Source organism: Pongo abelii, chromosome 7, assembly GCF_028885655.2.
Source record: "Pongo abelii isolate AG06213 chromosome 7, NHGRI_mPonAbe1-v2.0_pri, whole genome shotgun sequence".
Classification (NCBI taxonomy): domain Eukaryota; kingdom Metazoa; phylum Chordata; class Mammalia; order Primates; family Hominidae; genus Pongo; species Pongo abelii.
The window spans coordinates 107181300-107202758 of NC_071992.2; the positions used below are offsets into that span (position 1 = coordinate 107181300).

General features: G+C 37.0%; 1 protein-coding gene across 2 annotated transcripts in view; it reads left to right on the plus strand.

Moving 5' to 3' along the window:
- Window positions 1-21459, plus strand: part of SLC26A7 (solute carrier family 26 member 7) — a 153122-nt gene that overhangs the window by 46974 nt on the left and 84689 nt on the right. The gene's annotated exons all lie outside the window — the stretch shown is intronic.

Genomic DNA, 21459 nt, shown 5'->3' on the forward strand with positions numbered 1-21459 from the left:
GAATGAATGAACTAGAATCAATAAATTGAAGTTACACAGAAACAGTTTTTGGTCTTTTAAGAAAGAACCTTCTAAAAAATGTTTCAGAAAATGGAATGAGCTTCCTTGTAAGGCAATGAGGCAATCCCTGTGTCCACACAGTGACTAGGTCGTCACTGTAAGGGAATGTTATAGGAAAAATTCCTGCAATAGGAAGGAGATGTGACCAGATCTCTAGTGTCCTTCCCAGTTTTCAGATTGTATGATGTTATTTTTTACATCAGTAACAAATGGTGCTTAGTTTATGCCATAGGTTTGCTGATCTGAGGTCACTGGACTCAGATCTGTACCACCAGCATCGTGTTGCTGCCAAGATTGCTACAGTCTTTTTCTTCAAAATATCAGAATATGTAATTTGATGTTTCTAATCAGTCGTCAAAATTAGAAAGCTCAGAGGTGACTATAAAATAAATGTAGACAGGCACTGAATATTACACATGGAATTGCCTGTTTGGTAGCCATTTTTGCTTACTCTCTCATGGTCAACTGACTTATGTGTGCATAAACTTCTTGGGTGGCTGTGTTTTGGGTTGGGAGGCTCTATTTTACACTGTAACATTATTTACAAGGTCAAAGATCTTGTAAACACCAAGAAGGGCGAAAAATAGTTGATGATTTGCTGGAATTAGATGGTAAGAGAAAACATGTGACCTAAAAGAAAAGAAGCATTAAAATTGTTAGAGTTACATTGCCTTCTAGCTATGTGAAAAGGCCGAAAGAATTAAGGATGTAAAATGAAATGAGAATAAGAACTCATGTCTTCATAGTGCTTGAAAGAAATAGACCATTTGAGGGGCAGCTCATTTGCTTAGGAGACTGACCAGACAGGTGGACCAATCAGTATTTTCTATGGCTTGTATCTGAGCTATGATAAAATAAAAATTAGTTGCCTGGGTACCCTATAACTTTCGGTTTATTTTTCCAACCATGGATGATGTCAGCCTATTCTGAGGCTTGCACAGATAGGCTTAGTGGCTTTTCCTCCTTGCCTGGCCTGTATGAGGCTCTCTGAGATCTGTCATATATCTCCATCTCAGAAATAATCAGCCCTGTGAACTGGTAGATCAAACATGGATATATTGCCTTGGATTTGGCATAGGTTTTCCTTAATTTCTATTCATTTAAAATAAAAAATCTTTGTATTAACATTGCAAAGATAATATTGTGTCTGTTTTCTGTCCCATTGTTTTTCATTCATATTTCTTTTTGAATTCATGTTTTTTACTGTAGTTGGATATTCTCTTACTCTACAAAGCATGAAACAAGTAGTTTTAGGTTATTTAATAGTATAGTATTAGTTTTAGGTATGTATTAGTATAGTAAAAATCTAAGAGTATACATAGTTAGTGGTAAAACCTGGCAACCTTCTGCTTAGTCTCATTTTACCATCTTCTGAAAGTTTGAAACAATCATCAGGTATTCTGTTATTATCTAGTATATTTGGATTATGACTTAAAATGATAACATATAAAAGTCAAAGCCAGGATTCTACCAACGTATAAAATATATGTCTCATTTCCCCGAACGAAACTCCCTAGAATTATAAGAGCAAAGCAGAATATTATTAAAGATAATAAAAATAATTTTGTTTTCATGGCCTTTTATTACATGTAAAATCTGATTCAGAGAGTTGCATATTTTCTCTTATAACTTCATCAAACATCTGCTTTTCTTCCTCTTTAGCTCTGATCTTGGATATGTGACTTACGTTTTAGCCAATTTTTAAGCAGATGGCTGGACTTTATTTGACCTCCAAATTCTTCTTTCCATTGTCAACTAGAAACTTCAAGAGTTCTGCATCTTTAGGATTTAGCTGCTCAGTCATTTTTCCTTTTATTCCTTCAGATTTGAAATCCACTGAATCCAAGTATCCGGTTTCTACAAACATATGAAGTGTGTGTTTGTCTAGTTTTATTTATTTATTTGTGTATTGTTTTGCTCTTGCTTGCATATTATTTAGTTTCGGGTTGATTTTTTTCCCTCTGAAGATCCAGCTGACAGAATTATTTAGGTTAATAAGATTGTATTGTTAAAGTCTCTGAAACAATCATGTCTGATCTGATTCACAGTTAGAAATGCTCTCACCTGCAAGGAACAGAGAACCCTCCTATCGGAGGCTTACACCATAAAGATATTTATTCCTTCTTGTATTACAGGAAGTCATAGAAGTAAGTTCTGGAGGGGCTTTGGTGTCTGGCAACACATTCAATTGATGAACTAATCAGCTTTCTGTTATTACACAATAAGGGCTCCATGACTTATTAGGTGTGTTTTCTTTTTGCCTTCTCTTCTTGTAACTGATAAGTAAGTTTCTCCCACTAAAGTGTAGCTTGTATTTGTCTAAATGTTCCCTACACACAACTCTTTCTCCACTTCACTTGACTTATATTTTCTAACGTTATTTTAATGATTCTAGTATGTCTATCTCTTCAAATTTAACTTATGCATTTTTTAGAAGAAAGTATAGCATAGAACAATAAATTTCTGATTTTAGTTTGCTCTTTGCCTTTTTTTGCTTTTCCTCCAATGTTTTGTATGTCTATAATATTTTAGTTTGTTTTCTATGTAAGACATCACTTAGAGAACAAAGTTCTTGAGGGTATTAATACGATCTTAAAGCATGTTAAAGTCATCATTGTACCTAGCATAGAACTCTACATGGTAGATTCTCAGAAAACTTGTTGAATTAAAAAATGAATTATCTATTCAGGAATTTGAAAACCAAGAAGCATAATGCTAGGTAATAATGATTTTAAAATATAAACTGAGTCTGATGTTTGTTAATTTTAATTATTATTATAGCAAGATGGGACTGTAAAAAAAAGGCACACTCAGAACTGTCACTTCCCTTCCCTAATGCTGCTATGTATGTATATATCTGGATTTTCATTTTGTTAGGAACATCTCTTCAAGATGAATTCCTAGAATGAGATTACTGGGTCAAAAGGTAAATTCAAAACAAAAACAAATGTAGTTTTGTTAGACATTGTTAAATTCCCTTCTGAAGGGGTTGTGTCAGTTTACATTCCCACAGCAGTGTATGAGAGTGCCTCAGCCTTACCAACAGAATGTGTTCTCAGCCTTTTGAACTTTAGCCAAGCAGGTGAAAAGTAGTATTCAAGGTAATTTCAGTTTCTTTAATTACGAGTGATGTTCAACATCTTTTCATATGTTTAAGATCATTTTGTGCTAATTTTGTGAATTGTCTATTTATATTTATCTCATTTTTCCATCAGAGTTTTAGATTTTTTTCTCTTCAAATTTTAAGAGTTCTTTATATATTATGGATATTAGCCCTTTTTCTGTGATAGATGTTGCAAGTATTTCCTTCCAATTTTGCAGTTGTACTTTGACTTTATTTTACTATGCAAATTAAAAAAATTATGTTGTCAAATTTATCAGTCATTTATTTTACTGCCCATTATTTTGAGTCAGTGTTAGCTTTTTTCAACACTGAGTTTATGGAGGAAATCACCCATATTTTTTTTCTTTTTTTTTATTTTAAAATGACTATATTTATCAATAGTAGAAATGTTTTTTCCACACAAAAATATGTAATATGTGATGATTATATTTTTAGATGAATGATATAATTGAATATACTTTTTCAAACTCCTGATTTTATGTTTTGTGATTTAGTCATTTGAAAGTTGGCTTCTAGGTTTTCTTTATTTTGATTTATTTATTTATTTATTTATTTATTTATATTATTGTTATTATACTTTAGGTTTTATAGTACATGTGTGCAATGTGCAGGTAAGTTACATATGTATACATGTGCCATGCTGGTGTGCTGCACCCACTAACTCGTCATCTCGCATTAGGTATATCTCCCAATGCTATCCCTCCCCCCTCCCCCCACCCCACAACAGTCCCCGAAGTGTGATGTTCCCCTTCCTGTGTCCATGTGTTCTCATTGTTCAATTCCCACCTATGAGTGAGAATATGCGGTGTTTGGTTTTTTGTTCTTGCGATAGTTTACTGAGAATGATGATTTCCAATTTCATCCATGTCCCTACAAAGGACATGAACTCATCATTTTTTGTGGCTGCATAGTATTCCATGGTGTATATGTGCCACATTTTCTTAATCCAGTCTATCATTGTTGGACATTTGGGTTGGTTCCAAGTCTTTGCTATTGTGAATAATGCCACAATAAACATACGTGTGCATGTGTCTTTATAGCAGCATGATTTATAGTCCTTTGGGTATATACCCAGTAATGGGATGGCTGGGTCGAATGGAATTTCTAGTTCTAGATCCCTGAGGAATCGCCACACTGACTTCCACAAGGGTTGAACCAGTTTACAGTCCCACCAACTGTGTAAAAGTGTTCCTATTTCTCCACATCCTCTCCAGCACCTGTTGTTTCCTGAGTTTTTAATGATTGCCATTGTAACTGGTGTGAGATGGTATCTCATTGTGGTTTTGATCTGCATTTCTCTGATGGCCAGTGATGGTGAGCATTTTTTCATGTGTTTTTTGGCTGCATAAATGCCTTCTTTTGAGAAGTGTCTGTTCATGTCCTTCGCCCACTTTTTGATGGGGTTGTTTGTTTTTTTCTTGTAAATTTGTTTGAGTTCATTGTAGATTCTGGATATTAGCCCTTTGTCAGATTAGTAGATTGCAAAAACTTTCTCCCATTTTGTAGGTTGCCTGTTCACTCTGATGGTAGTTTCTTTTGCTGTGCAGAAGCTCTTTAGTTTAGTTAGATCCCATTTGTCAATTTTGGCTTTTGTTGCCATTGCTTTTGGTGTTTTAGACATGAAGTCCTTGCCCATGCCTATGTCCTGAATGGTAATGCCTAGGTTTTCTTCTAGGGTTTTTATGGTTTTAGGTCTAACATTTAAGTCTTTAATCCATCTTGAATTGATTTTTGTATAAGGTGTAAGGAAGGGATCCAGTTTCAGCTTTCTCCATATGGCTAGCCAGTTTTCCCAGCACCATTTATTAAATAGGGAATCCTTTCCCCATTGCTTGTTTTTCTCAGGTTTGTCAAAGATCAGATAGTTGTAGATATGTGGCATTATTTTTGACGGCTCTGTTCTGTTCCATTGATCTATGTCTCTGTTTTGGTACCAGTACCATGCTGTTTTGGTTACTGTAGCCTTGTAGTATAGTTTGAAGTCAGGTAGTGTGATGCCTCCAGCTTTGTTCTTTTGGCTTAGGATTGACTTGGCGATGCAGGCTCTTTCTTGGTTCCATATGAACTTTAAAGTAGTTTTTTCCAATTCTGTGAAGAAAGTCATTGGTAGCTTGATGGGAATGGCATTGAATCTGTAAATTACCTTGGGAAGGATGGCCATTTTCATGATATTGATTCTTCCTACCCATGAGCATGGAATGTTCTTCCATTTGTTTGTATCCTCTTTTATTTCCTTGAGCAGTGGTTTGTAGTTCTCCTTGAAGAGGTCCTTCACATCCCTTGTAAGTTGGATTCCTAGGTATTTTATTCTCTTTGAAGCTATTGTGAATGGGAGTTCACTCATGATTTGGCTCTCTGTTTGTCTGTTATTGATGTATAAGAATGCTTGTGATTTTTGTACATTGATTTTGTATCCTGAGACTTTGCTGAAGTTGCTTATCAGCTTAAGGAGATTTTGGGCTGAGACAATGGGGTTTTCTAGATATACTATCATGTCATCTGCAAACAGGGACAATTTAACTTCCTCTTTTCCTAATTGAATACCCTTTATTTCCTTCTCCTGCCTAATTGCGCTGGCCAGAACTTCCAACACTATGTTGAATAGAAGTGGTGAGAGAGGGCCTCCCTGTCTTATGCCAGTTTTCAAAGGGAATGCTTCCAGTTTTTGCCCATTCAGTATGATATTGGCTGTGGGTTTGTCATAGATAGTTCTTATTATTTTGAGATACATCCCATCAATACCTAATTTATTGAGAGTTTTTAGCATGAAGGGTTGTTGAATTTTGTCAAAGGCCTTTTCTGCATCTATTGAGATAATCATGTGGTTTTTGTCTTTGGTTCTGTTTATATGCTGGATTAGATTTATTGATTTGTGTATATTGAACCAGACTTGCATCCCAGGGATGAAGCCCACTTGATCATGGTGGATAAGCTTTTTGATGTGCTGCTGGATTCTGTTTGCCAGTATTTTATTGAGCATTTTTGCATCAATGTTCATCAAGGATATTGGTCTAAAATTCTCTTTTTTTGTTGTGTCTCTGCCCATCTTTGGTATCAGGATGATGCTGGCCTCATAAAATGAGTTAGGGAGGATTACCTCTTTTTCTATTGATTGGGATAGTTTCAGAAGGAATGGTACCGGTTCCTCCTTGTACCTCTGGTAGAATTCGGCTGTGAACCCATCTGGTCCTGGACTTTTTTTGGTTAGTAAGCTATTGATTATTGCCACAATTTCAGCTCCTGTTATTGGTCTATTCAGAGGTTCAACTTCTTCCTGGTTTAGTCTTGGGAGGGTGTATGTGTTGAGGAATTTATCCATTTCTTCTAGATTTTCTAGTTTATTTGCGTAGAGGTGTTTCTAGTATTCTCTGATGGTAGTTTGTATTTCTGTGGGATCGGTGGTGATATCCCCTTTATCATTTTTTATTGCATCTATTTGATTCTTCTCTCTTTTTTTCTTTATTAATCTTGCTAGCGGTCTATCAATTTTGTTGATCCTTTCAAAAAACCAGCTCCTGGATTCATTAATTTTTTGAAGGGTTTTTTGTGTCTCTATTTCCTTCAGTTCTGCTCTGATTTTAGTTATTTCTTGCCTTCTGCTAGCTTTTGAATGTGTTTGCTCTTGCTTTTCTAGTTCTTTTAATTGTGATGTTAGGGTGTCAATTTTGGATCTTTCCTGCTTTCTCTTGTGGGCATTTAGTGCTATAAATTTCCCTCTACACACTGCTTTGAATGCATCCCAGAGATTCTGGTATGTTGTGTCTTGGTTCTCGTTGGTTTCAAAGAACATCTTTATTTCTGCCTTCATTTCGTTATGTACCCAGTAGTCATTCAGGAGCAGGTTGTTCAGTTTCCATGTAGTTGAGCGGTTTTGAGTGAGATTCTTAATCCTGAGTTCTAGCTTGATTGCACTGTGATCTGAGAGAGAGTTTGTTATAATTTCTGTTCTTTTACATTTATTGAGGAGAGCTTTACTTCCAAGTATGTGGTCAATTTTGGAATAGGTGTGGTGTGGTGCTGAAAAAAATGTATATTGTGTTGATTTGGGGTGGAGAGTTCTGTAGATGTCTATTAGGTCCGCTTGGTGCAGAGCTGAGTTCAATTCCTGGGTATCCTTGTTGACTTTCTGTCTCGTTGATCTGTCTAATGTTGACAGTGGGGTGTTAAAGTCTCCCATTATTAATGTGTGGGAGTCTAAGTCTCTTTGTAGGTCACTCAGGACTTGCTTTATGAATCTGGGTGCTCCTGTATTGGGTGCATATATATTTAGGATAGTTAGCTCTTCTTGTTGAATTAATCCCTTTACCATTATGTAATGGCCTTCTTTGTCTCTTTTGATCTTTGTTGGTTTAAAGTCTGTTTTATCAGAGACTAGGATTGCAACCCCTGCCTTTTTTTGTTTTCCATTTGCTTGGTAGATCTTCCTCCATCCTTTTATTTTGAGCCTATGTGTGTCTCTGCACGTGAGATGGGTTTCCTGAATACAGCACACTGATGGGTCTTGAGTCTTTATCCAATTTGCCAGTCTGTGTCTTTTAATTGGAGCATTTAGTCCTGTTATGTGTGAATTTGATCCTGTCATTATGATGTTAGCTGGTTATTTTGCTCATTAGTTGATGCAGTTTCTTCCTAGTCTCGATGGTCTTTAGATTTTGGCATGATTTTGCAGTGGCTGGTACCGGTTGTGCCGTTCCATGTTTAGTGCTTCCTTCAGGAGCTCTTTTAGGGCAGGCCTGGTGGTGACAAAATCTCTCAGCATTTGCTTGTCTGTAAAGTATTTTATTTCTCCTTCACTTATGAAGCTTAGTTTGGCTGGATATGAAATTCTGGGTTGAAAATTCTTTTCTTTAAGAATGTTGAATATTGGCCCCCACTCTCTTCTGGCTTGTAGGGTTTCTGCCGAGAGATCCGCTGTTAGTCTGAAGGGCTTCCCTTTGAGGGTAACCCGACCTTTCTCTCTGGCTGCCCTTAACATTTTTTCCTTCATTTCAACTTTGGTGAATCTGACAATTATGTGTTTTGGAGTTGCTCTTCTCGAGGAGTATCTTTGTGGCATTCTCTGTATTTCCTGAATCTGAATGCTGGCCTGCCTTGCTAGATTGGGGAAGTTCTCCTGGATAATATCCTGCAGAGTGTTTTCCAACTTGTTTCCATTCTTCCCATCACTTTCAGGTACACCAATCAGACGTAGATTTGGTCTTTTCACATAGTCCCACATTTCTTGGAGGCTTTGCTCGTTTCTTTTTATTCTTTTTTCTCTAAACTTCCCTTCTCGCTTCATTTCATTCATTTCATCTTCCAGGGCTGATACCCTTTCTTCCATTTGATCGCATCGGCTCCTGAGGCTTCTGCATTCTTCACAGAGTTCTCGAGCCTTGGTTTTCAGCTCCATCAGCTCCTTTAAGCACTTCTCTGTATTGGTTATTCTAGTTATACATTCTTCTAAATTTTTTTCAAAGTTTTCAACTTCTTTGCCTTTGGTTTGAATATCCTCCCGTAGCTCGGAGTAATTTGATCGTCTGAAGCCTTCTTCTCTCAGCTCGTCAAAGTCATTCTCCGTCCAGCTTTGTTCCGTTGCTGGTGAGGAACTGCGTTCCTTTGGAGGAGGAGAGGTGCTCTGCTTTTTAGAGTTTCCAGTTTTTCTGCTCTGTTTTTTCCCCATCTTTGTGGTTTTATCTACTTTTGGTCTTTGATGATGGTGATGTACAGATGCGTTTTTGGTGTGGATGTCCTTTCTGTTAGTTTTCCTTCTAACAGACAGGACCCTCAGCTGCAGGTCTGTTGGAGTACCTGGCCGGCCGTGTGAGGTGTCAGTCTGCCCCTGCTGGGGGGTGCCTCCCAGTTAGGCTGCTTGGGGGTCAGGGGTCAGGGACCCACTTGAGGAGGCAGTCTGCCCATTCTCAGATCTCCAGCTGCGTGCTGGGAGAACCACTGCTCTCCTCAAAGCTGTCAGACAGGGACATTTAAGTCTGCAGAGGTTACTGCTGTCTTTTTGTTTGTCTGTGCCCTGCCCCCAGAGGTGGAGCCTACAGAGGCAGGCAGGCCTCCTTGAGCTGTGGTGGGCTCCACCCAGTTCAAGCTTCCCGGCTGCTTTGTTTACCTAAGCGAGCCTGGGCAATGGCGGGCGCCCCTCCCCCAGCCTGGCTGCCGTCTTGCTGTTTGATCTCAGACTGCTGTGCTAGCAATCAGCGAAACTCCGTGGACGTAGGACCCTCTGAGCCAGGTGCGGGCTATAATCTCCTGGGGCACCGTTTCCTAAGCCCGTCGGAAAAGCACAGTATTCGGGTGGGAGTGGCCCGATTTTCCAGGTGCCGTCTGTCACCCCTGGAAAGGGAACTCCCTGACCCCTTGCGCTTCCCGAGTGAGGCAATGCCTCGCCCCTGCTTCGGCTGGCGCACGGTGCACTCACCCACTGACCTGCGCCCACTGTCTGGCACTCCCTAGTGAGATGAACACGGTACCTCAGATGGAAATGCAGAAATCACCCATCTTCTGCGTCGCTCATGCTGGGAGCTGTAGACCGGAGCTGTTCCTATTTGGCCATCTTGGCTCCTCCACCCATATTTTTTTTCTAGACTTCCATGATTTAAGTTCTTTTTTTTCTTATTATATATAGATTCCTGATCATTGTGGAGTTTATGCTTGTGAATGGTGTGTGATACGGATGTAATTTTATTTTTTTCTAAGTTGCTGCCTACTTGTGCCAACAACATTAAAAAGCCCATCTTTACCTCTATAACTTAAAATGCCACCATTATCATTTCCATATGTACTTATATCAATTTTGGGACTTTCTTTGCTATTCTACTGCCTTTAACTCTATTCTTGTGAAAGTAGCACCCTGTTTTACGGAGACTTTATAGAATGGTTTAATGTAGGGTAGGACTAGTCAACCTTTGTATTTTTAATTTTTGTGTGTCTTCTTGGCTATTCTTGCATGTTTGTTTTCCTTATGAATTTCAGCACCAACTTGCATTGGAGGAAAAGCAAAAAAAGGCAAAGAGCAAACTAAAATCAGAAATTTATTGTTCTATGCTATACTTTCTTCTAAAAAATGCGTAAGTTAAAATTAAAGAGATAGACATGCTAGAATCATTAAAATAATGTTAAAAAATATAAGTCAAGTAAAGAAGTGGAGAAAGAGTTGTGTGTGGGGAACATTAGACAAATACAAGCTACACTTCAGGGGGAGAAACTTACTTGTATAAAAAGAAACTTGCTGATACTTTTATTGGGATTGTGTTAAACTGACATCTTTATGATGTTGATTTGTCCTGTCCAAGAACAGAGGATGCCTTTCATTTTGTACAAATCTAATTTTGTGTTTTTCAGAGTGTTTTAAAATTTTCCTCCTACAGGTTTTGCACATTTTTGTCAAGTTTATTCCCAAGGATTTAATCTTCTTTGTTGCTATTATAAGTGGAGTTTTCTTTACCATTATGTCCTCTGGCTGGCTATTGTTCGTGTCTTTGAAAGCTATTGATTTTTGTATCTTAATTTTGTATCTTGATATCTTACTGAATTCTTTTAGTATTTGAATTAGTTTTATTGTTCATTAATTTGCTAGAATTTTTAAGAGATATTTTTACTTCTTTACAAAATCATATGACTGGTGATTTCTCTAATCCAATTGCTTTGGGTTTTGCAACCTCTATTATAACATTAGGTAATTGTGAAAATAGTGGGCATTCTTGCCCTTTCATGAGCTTACTTATAATGCCATTAACATCTCCACAAATTATAATGCAGTCCTCACGAATAAAGTTTATATGTTTTGTCATGTTAAGAAATTATAAATTGTGTCCTATTTTTGTGTTTTTAATAGAAACTAGAAAAAATGTTGAATATTGCTGAAGCTTTTTCAGCATCTATAGAAATAATCTTACTTTTATTCTCTCAAAACTATCATTTATTATGTTATTAGATTCCCTAATATTGAACCAACTTTAAATTGCAAGAATAAATTCCAGTTGGTCACGGTCTATTTTGTTCTTAATGTGGTGCTGGATTCTGTTGATTAATTTTCTTCTTTAGTATTTTGCATCATTTTTCTTTAGTTGTACTGGATTGTAGTTTTCTTTCTTGTGCTGTCTTTATCAGGTCTAAGTCTCAATGTTTTACTTTCTTCTTAATGTCCTTTCTCAATGCTTTTCAGCATGTACAGCACTTTTGGAGCATCTAGTACTGGAGGTTTTGTAGAATTCCTCTTTAAAATAATGTTGCCTGGTGCTCTTTTGTAAGATAATTTCTTGATGATCCTCTCCAGTTTCTTCTACAAAAATTGGTCAATTTAAGCAGCCTAGCTCTAAAACAACCAGAATTGGAAATCTTTATCTTCTTGTAAAATTATATTTTTATCTATATTTTCAAATTATTTACATGTAGGTCTTTAGTCTGTTGTCATTAAAAAAATTTATTGTTTCAATGTTTTACCCTTTGATATTTTCTATTTTTATATTTGTGCTTTTTCCTTTGTTCTTGATCCAGGCAGCTAGTGGTTTTTCTATTTTTGTTACTTTTTTAAGAAAACCAGGATTTTGAAATAGTAGGTCTACTTTTTTCCTATTTCTATCTCTGCTTTTATCTTTATTATTTCCTTCAATTTACCATTATTTTATTGTTTGGTTGTTCCTCTTCTTCTATTTTTTCCATCTAGGAATTCAATTTACTTGGTATTTTTTTTTCATTTTTATTGATAAAAGTACTTAGTGCTATGAATTTTCCTACGCTAATTGTTTGAAATGTATTCTGTTGATTTTTATATATACTGTGTTTTGCTTCGATATTTTTTAGGAATAAAAATTCTGTGATTTCAGTTTGTATTTCCTCCTTTACCCAAAAATTAAGAGAAGAGTTTTTAATTTTAGGTGGGTGAGTCTTTTTGCTTTTCAGTTTTGTCAATAATTTCTAGTGTTATTTCATTGCAGTCAGGGAGTATTGTTTATAATAGTTTATGTTACCTAATTTACTAATATTTTCCTTCTAACCTAATGTATAATCATTTTTTTGTGAATGTTTCATGAACACTTGAGAAAAAATATATAGCCCTGATTATCAGAGTGTAAAGATCAGTATATAGCTATTAGGTTCTTCCCTGTTGATTATGATTATACACTTTTTTGCCTTTTTGATTTTTCTTGCACTGACTGAGAAAGGTGTGTTCATTACTGTAGCCTGCCTTAACTAGAATAATGGTATTGTAGTGGTTTAATTATCTTTTAGGTAAGCTATATATGTTTGTGTCATAAACATAAGACCATCCAATGTCTCTCACTCATTGGCCTTCAGACAAAATAAATAATTTCTGTCTCTCTTCTCTGTTACCATTTGATTTATATTGCTAGTATAAACAAAGTGCACTTATACAACCATAATAATGTAATGTGATAGTTTCTGTGTTGTACATTAGAATACGGGCCTTTTAAAAACAGCATTATTGAGATATAATTGCCATGCAATAAATTCTACATATTTAGAATGTACAATTTGATCTTTTGACAGATGTATATATTCATGAACCCATCATCAAGACAATAAAAATATCTGTAATTTCACAAAATTTTTTCTTGACCGTTGTAATCCCACTCTGTTAGCTACCCTCCTCACCCACTGATCTGCTTTTTGTCACTATGAGTTAGTTTGCATTTTCTAGAATTTTATAAAAATGAATGTGCTGTCCCATCCCCTTCTCTCTCTGTTTTTTTTTTTTTTGGTCTGGTTTCTTTCACTCAGCAAAACTTTATTGCTGTTTATATTATAGATTTATTGCCGTGGTTTTATAACAGTAGGAACTCTTGTGATTAGAACTCACGCAATTTCTGACAGTTGATAATGCAGTGACTGAATTGACTGGTGTGATAATCTTATTGTTTCCAGTTCTACCATCTATTTCTAAGGCACATTGTCTCATAAGAAAGTCTTTTAGTGGAATTGATGCAGTTTTGTACTATTAGTATTACTTTACACAAGGAAAAGAAAATTTTTCTAGCTAAAAACAGTAAAAACAGTAGCATCCAAGAAAGGAATTGCTTGCACACTCACAGTAATGAAATGTTAATTTCAAGGCAAGGTGGAAACTTTTAAAATGCCAGTATCAATAAGCATTTCTACTGGGGACACAAACACATAATAAAAGCCAATGCACTTTAAAAACCATTGTTATCTTCTCCCTGTAGCTTTTATTATTCCCTGTGATGGGCAATTTGCATATTTGTTTTTCCAAGAGCTGAGAGGGGTCTGGGATTGTCCCTTGCCCATTCACCTCAGGAATTTTCCCAAGCTCTACTTTTCTGAAGAAGCCATAGGACAAGATTTCTGCCATGGGGAAATCTAGTTTATCTTTTCGATCTTTCTTGCACTGAGAAAGGTGTGTTCATTACTGTAGGCTGCCTTCACTAGAATAATGCCATCGTAGTGGTTTGAGTATCTTTTAGTTAAGTTATATATGTTTGTGTCATAAACATATATTCAACAATTATAAAAGTGTGGGGTGACACAAAGTGTGGTGTTTAGTGACAAAGCCTTGTATTATGATACTAGTGCATTCGGAGACACATGGTCTTATGTCTTCAAGGATGATAAAGAGACAACTGTAACCTAAATAGGAGATTCTTCAATTACTTTTGGTGTTGTGCTAAACATTTTCTTGCATGTTTTAAATAAGAGGATCAGGAGTATAGAAGGGACACAAGATATAAAACTAGTTTATACTGCCTATTCAACACATCATACTTACTCTTCTCAGAAACATCATCAACTTCATTCTTTTGTAATGCAGGAGGAGGACAATCTGAAATCTCTTTTGATAATGGTTCACTGTTTTACAACCATTACAGCAGAAAGTCATTACTCTGTTTAATCTAAATCTTTCCATCTCTGTTTGTACCTGGCGAAGCTAAGAAGTAATAAACTTAATCAAGTTAGAATTATAACATTCTTAAAATTATAAAAAACTTTCCTTATGTACAAAAATAATTATATTTATTAGCCTAGTATTTGACAAGCTCTGTTCTAAGCTTACTACATGTATTCATATATTCAATCCTCATTGACATTTTAGGAAAAATTATTTAGGAATAATTCCCTATTATGCAGATAAAGATACTGAAGATAAACTGACTGATATAGTTTGGCTCTGTGTTGCCACCCAAATCTCATGTTGGATTATTATAATCCCCAATATTAGGAGAGGAAACTGGTGGGAAGTGATTGGATCATGGGGGTGGATTATTCCCTTGTTGTTCCTGTGATAGTGAGTTCCCATGAGATTTGGTTGTTTAAAAGTGTGTGGCACTTCCTCCTTCTTTCTCTCTCTCTCCTGCCACCATGTGAAGACATGCTTGCTTCCCCTTTGCCCTTTTGCCATGATTGTCAGTTTCCTGAGGCATCCTCAGCCATACTACCTATACAGCCTGTGGAACTGTGAATCAACTAAACTTCTTTTCTTTATAATTACCCAGTCTCAGGTAGTTCTTTATAGCAATGTGAGAACAGATTAATAGAGTGACTTATTTAGAATCTTGTAATTAGGAATTAACACAGTAGGAGTCAGACTCCAGTATACACTTTCTTAACTGCTGCTATGCAGCTTTCTAAACTAGTGTTGACAAAGGAAGCAAGGAAACTTAATCCATCTACTTCTAGGGCCAGGCATTGTTCTAGCTCTTTCCCATATTTTACCTCATTAATAATAGTGGCAGCCTGTGTACCGGGCATGTGTCATGTGGCAGGACAATGTTCTTGGCTCCACAACAGTGTGCCTGTCATTCTCTAGGCATGCCAGGCCCCTTCTCATGCCGCTTGTATGACTCCTCTGTGTCTTTCAAGGTTCAGCTCAAACATAATCATCTGAGAGAAGCCTTCCCTGGATCTCTGGACATGCTTATATGTGATTCCTCTTAGTGTTCCTGTAAGACATTGCTCATGTCCTACCTCATAGGGCTTCTCAATCTACCAGGAAATATTTTTTACACATTTCCCTCCTTTTCTAGACTGTGAGTCTCTATAGAACAGAGACTATTTGTCTCTATAATTCCAACAGCTGGTACTTAATAAATGTGAGTTGATTAAATTGAAGAGGAAAAAGGTCAGTTAAATGTTAGTGGCATCACTATGTTAAATAACCAAAATTAAATTGATTTTTTTTTCATCCTTCACCAGAAGATAGGCAATGTGTCTGTATCTGTTTAAATTGTAAAACAGTTCTGGATAAACAAATAGTAATGAATTTATACTTCTCTAATTTGCTCATGGTTATTTTGTTAGATCCATCTAGCTCAAGTGTGGAGACCTAGTCAATAAAATCTCCCACTTTTCTTATGAATACTCCCACACCTGATGAAAAACAAAAACACAACTACTCTACAACTCCTTACACTTGTGTCTTTTAATAATATCATGCTTCTAATCATCCGACTTTATGACTATTGTTTTATTGAGCTCATATTTCTTAGACAAATATGAAATCAGAGGAGTCAAACTGTCCATCCCTAGCAGTTCTGACTTTCATAATATCTAGCATCAGAGGCTAGTTTTTTCTTGAAGTGTCTGAGAACTGAAAAGATTATGGTGCCCCCTTCAACCATGTAATTCCAAATAAAGATGATTCTAAATTCCAGTGAATTTCTGATATATTACACAAAATTTAGATAGACATTTCCTGAACATATGATTAGTTTGTCTGTGGAGTAACGTGTACTTGGCTCATCTCTCTGCTCTCCATTCCTGCTCTGTCTAGTTTAGGTGACTCTTTCCTTTTTCCTTTACTATTCCTGTTATACCAACACTTTAAATGGCCATTCTATCATGAGACCAATCCTACCAAAGCACAGCCCTTATGTTTGAGCCAGTGTGCAGCATAGCTCTTGGCAAGATCAGATGTTTAATGAATGTATGGAAAAGTGATGTCACTCACTCCTGCAAAACTCCCTTTTCACTACTTTTACAGTGGACTATATTCTGACTTCAAAATGTCTTGCTTTATTTTCTGTTACTCACTTTTGGCTAGTTTTGTTACTTCCAGACTTGCTCTGAACATATCCCATGCTGTCCTGTTTGATCCTCATACTCTTCCCTCTTTTTTGAATGCTTTCTAATGGTTTTCCTCCTTAAGTGTCAAGTTAACAATTTTAACCCTATCCAGCAATACTCCCTTCTCCCTGTGAAATCCAGTGGCACAAATTCTATTTCTCTCTTTTATATGTGTGGTTTATATCTTTGTCTTGGTGTGGTTATTTGCACACATGCCATACTTCTAAAACCCAGCTGTTTGGTGCTTTTCTTAGAGTCCTTCTTTTTCCCTGTGCTGATGTATGCAGGATTCGGGAACTCTTCATGAATACCACACACTTTGGCGAGAAATTTAGATTTACCTGAAGATTCTGTGGAGCAGGTGGAGGGGATTTTCTTTTCTTTTTTTCATTTTTAATAACTTTCACTTTAGGATGATTTTAGATTTGCAGAAAAGCACAAAAATAGTACCCAGAGTTGACATATACCCCACACAGTTTCCCCTGTTACTAGCATCTTACATTAGGATGGTATATTTGTCACAATTAATGAACCAGATTGATATTTTGTTATTAACTAAAGTCTATATGTTGTATCCAGATTTCCTTACTTTTTTTTTTGAGACAGAGTCTCACTCTGTTGCTCAGGCTGGAGTACAGTGATACAATCATAACTCACAGTAACCTGGAACTCCAGGGCTCAAGTTATCCTTTCACTTCAGTCTCATGGGCAGCTAAGACTATAGGCACCTGCCACGCTAATTTTTAAAACGCTAGGCCAATTTTTAAATTTTGTTTTTGTAGAAATGGGGTCTCACTATGTTGCCTAGGCTGTTCTCAAACTCCTGGCCTCAAGCCATCCTTTCATCTTGGCCTTCCAAAGCACTGGGATTATGAGCCACCATGCCTGGCTGTTAATTATTACCTAATGTCCTTTTTTTGTGTTCCAGGATCCCATCCAGGATACCACATTACATTTAGTTGTCCTGTCTTTCTTCAGTTTCCTTATTACTGAACATTGCTGAGACTTTTTAAATTTTTAATTATCTTGACACTTTTGAGGAGTACTGGTCAGGTAGTCTACAGAATGCCCCTCAATCGGGATATGTTTGATATTTTTACCATGATTAGATTGGCATTATATGTTTTTAGGAGGAAGAAGTGTGTGTGTGTGTGTGTGTGTGTGTGTGTCTACATATAATTGTGATAAAATACACATAACATAAAATTTACCATCTTAACCATTTTTCAGTGTGTAGTTCAGTAGCATTGAATACATTCATAATGCTGAGCAGCCATCACCATCATCCGTCTATGCAACTCTTTTCATCTTGTAAAACTGAAACTCTATACTCATTAAACAAGTGACAGTCTCACCACATCATAAACTATAACAACACTTATCATTGTTGATGTTAACTTGATCACCTGGCTGAGGTAGTACTTGTCAGTTACTCTATTTTCTCCCTTTCCATGCTGTATTCTGTGGAAATAAGTCATTATGAATAGCCCACACTTAAGGAGTGGAGGTTATGTCAAGTGGCGAGTTAATGAGTGGATATTGTCTGCATAAATTACTGGCATTCTGAACACATTTGCCTATTCTCCCCTATTTATTTATTTAGTCAATCATTTATATTAGTATGGACTCTAGGATATTTGTTCTATTCTTTGGTTATAATCCAATACTACTTTATTTATTTTGCTCTTCAAATTGTCCTGGCTTTGGACATTGGGAGCTCTTTCAGTTGGCTCTGTGTCTGTCTTTGACACCCTTATTTGTTTATTTACTTGTTTAACACTTCCTTCCTTTCTGGCACTACAAGATAATCCAGGTTCATATTTTATATGCCCTGCTCAGTCCTAGAATCAGCCATTTCTCTAAGGATCTCTGGTTTGTTTTATTAGAGAAAGTTGTTAGACTTTAAGATTTAGACGGCAGGTATGCTTATTGCTACTGGGGTGTTGTTGCTTGTAAGGCTTTTTATCTGACAGAGCAAGGGAATATTTTTATGTATGTTAAACATTATATAATTATGTTTAATTATACAGCAAATCTTATAAGGCAAGTCTGTGCAGAATTCCAGTAATTTTGCCTCTTAATACACATGCTTGAGCCCACTGCCCAACTCTTGAGATCATACTAAAATATACGTTATGTATATTAATTATATTATGTATAATTTATATGTATGTAATCATATCTATATATATTTATATATCCATCTATGCCTATATTAAGTTAAACATGAGCATATACTTAGGTCTTCAACCCTAATGCATTACCACAATTATCATTCTAGCTTTCTGGCCTTGTTTGTCTGAAACCTCCCCCTCCAGCAGTGAGAACCTGGCTCCTACCACTCACCATCCATTTGTTTAAGTTAGCAATTCCAGTATATATAATATATAATAATGTATTGCAATATAATACATATTGCAATTCCTGTATATTTGCCAGCAGTGGATCTGTGTGGGTACAGGTCTGCAGCAACCTCAATTCTTGCCTTTTCAGAAGAAAGAATTCAACTGAGGTGCATAAGGCAAAAGGAGAGACCAAGGCAAGTTTTAGAGCATGAACGAAAAGAAAATAAAGTACACTTGGGAGGGGGTCAAGCGGGCCAATTGAGAGACCAAGTGCACTATTTGACCTTTTGACTTGGGGTTTTATATGCTGGCATGCTTCTGGGGTCTTGCATTCCCTCTCCCCTGATTCTTCCCTTGAGGTGGGCTGTCTGCATGTACGGTGGCCTGCTAGCACTTGGTTAGGAGGGGAGCATGTGCAGTGTGTTTACTGGAGTCATATGCATGCTCACTTGAGGTGTTTTTCCCTACCCACTCGAATGTCCCTGGGAGGTCATAAGCCAGTTAAACTCTGCCATTTTGCCTCTGAATATGCATGGTTGGGCCCACTTGCTCAACTCTTAAGATATTAGCGAGAAGCTGCTGATCACCAGTGTCAGGTGCTTCTATCTGTTGGGAGACTTCCTTTCCCTGGTTCTGGCTGGGACCAATTATTATTTTAGAGAAACAGTTTAACAACTGCCTGACCATCACTTGATGGTCGCTTGACATTCTAGGTTGGGGCAGAAGAGGGCCCTCTACTGCCCTGCTCATGTCTGACTAGCTACCTACTATAACATTTCCCCCAACAAGTGTCAAAGACCCCAATTTTTTTGGAGAAAACGGAGAAAAGTCCAGTGGCTCTGTGGGTCTTGGCCTTTTGCTAGCTGTCAAGGCAGGTTGGCTCCGTTGGTTGGTAAAAGTGGTATCCTGCCAAGTCCAAGGGGGACAGGGACAGGACTTTTCCTCTCTTGTGTCCCACTGATGGGCAGTTTATGGATCCCCTGTAGAAGGATGATTTGGCAGGATGGTATCCCTCACTGAGGATCTGGAGCTTGATGGCCTGAAAGCAAGAGGAGACAAATCGGGTTACTAGATTTAGAAGGATGTTAAAACGAAATAAGGGGGTGAGGACAGCCTCCCAATAAGATCTCAAGAGTTGAGTGAGTGGGCTCAAGAACGCGTATTAAGGGGCAAAATGGCAGAGTTTAACTTGTATATGACTTTCCAGGAAAATTCAACTGGGAAGGGAAGAATGCCTCAAGTGAGGTTGCATATGACTCCAGTAAACACACCACACATGTTCCCCTCCCAAGTGCTAGCAGGCCAGAGTGCATGCAGACAGCCCACTCCAAGGGAGGAATCACGGGAGAGGGAACACAAGACCCCAGAAGCATGCCGACATATAAAACCCCAAGTCAAAAAGTCAAACAGTGCACTTGGTCTCTCAAGTTGCCTGCTTGGCCCCTTCTAAGTGTAATTTACTTTTTTTTTTCCATTCCTGCTCTAAAGCTTTCTAATAAACTTTCAATCCTGCTGTAAAACTTGTCTCAGTCTCTCCTTCTGTCTTATGCCCCTCAGTTGAATTCTTTCTTCTGAGGAGGCAAGAGTTGAGGTTGCTGCAGAGCTATACCCATGTGGATTTGCTGCAACAGTGGTTTCAGAATTATTAACCCCTATCCCCATGGGAAACAACTTCAGCAGTTATAGTGTTTCTTTTTGCCTTTAGTCTTCCAGACTCTAGTCATTTTCAAAATTATTTATGTTAGCACATTCTTTTGCCACCCACTTCAGTGAGGTTGTTGCATCCATTTAGCTCGTCTGAAAAGACTACATATTATATGATTCCATTTAAATAAACTTCTGTAAAAGGCAGAACTTATAAAGTCTATAGAGACAGTAAAAAGCACAATCATTGTCAATTAGATTCTTTATCATGTTCTACATTCCATTCTGAGAACTCCTGACCTCCTAAATGATTAGTTATATATATAGTTATATATATACACACACACACACACATATACATATATATAATGTGGAAAAATATACAAGCACACAATTTACCATCTTAGCCATTTTTAAGTATATAATTCAGCAGTATTAAATACATTTACAATGTTATGTAACCACCAACCACCTCCACCATTTGTAAACCAAGTAGTATCTGAGACAGTTCTCAATCAATTTATAAGTTTATTTTGCCAAGGTTAAGGACATGCCCAGCAGAAACGAACATGGCATCACAAAAAAATGGTCTATGGTCTGTGCTTTTCTCCAAAGGATTCTGTGGGCTTCAATATTTAAAGGGGAAAAGCAGGCTGGAGGAGGAAGAGGGAGGATGTGGTAATCCACATGTAGCAAGGGAATAGGAGCAGGTAGGGGAATTATTAACTATGTATTCCTCTTGCCCTCAGTATATCAGCACTTTACATAAGATAAGGTAAACATAGAGTGGCTACCTGTGGAGATATTTCACCTTTATCTGTAGCTATCTGCTTAGGAACAAAAGGAAAGGCAGTTTCTTGCATGACTCAGTTTTCAGCTTATTTCTTTTCCTTTTGGCTTATTGTATTGAGGTCCCAAGTTTTTATTTTTCTTTCACACATATGTCTCCATAACTTTTTTCAGCTTGTAAAACTGAAACTCTATACTCATTAGATAATAACTCCCATTCCTCACTTCCTCTAGCCCTTGGAAATGATCATTCTACTTTATGTCTCTGTGATTTTGACTACTCTAACTATTTCATGTCAGTGGAATCATACAGTATTTGCCATTTTGAGACTGGCTTATTTCATTTAGCATAATGTCCTCAAGGTTCATCCATGTTGTTACATTTTTGGAATTTCCTTCCTTTATAAGGTTCAATAATATTTTATTGTATTTATATGCTACATTTTGTTTATCCATTCATCCATTGAT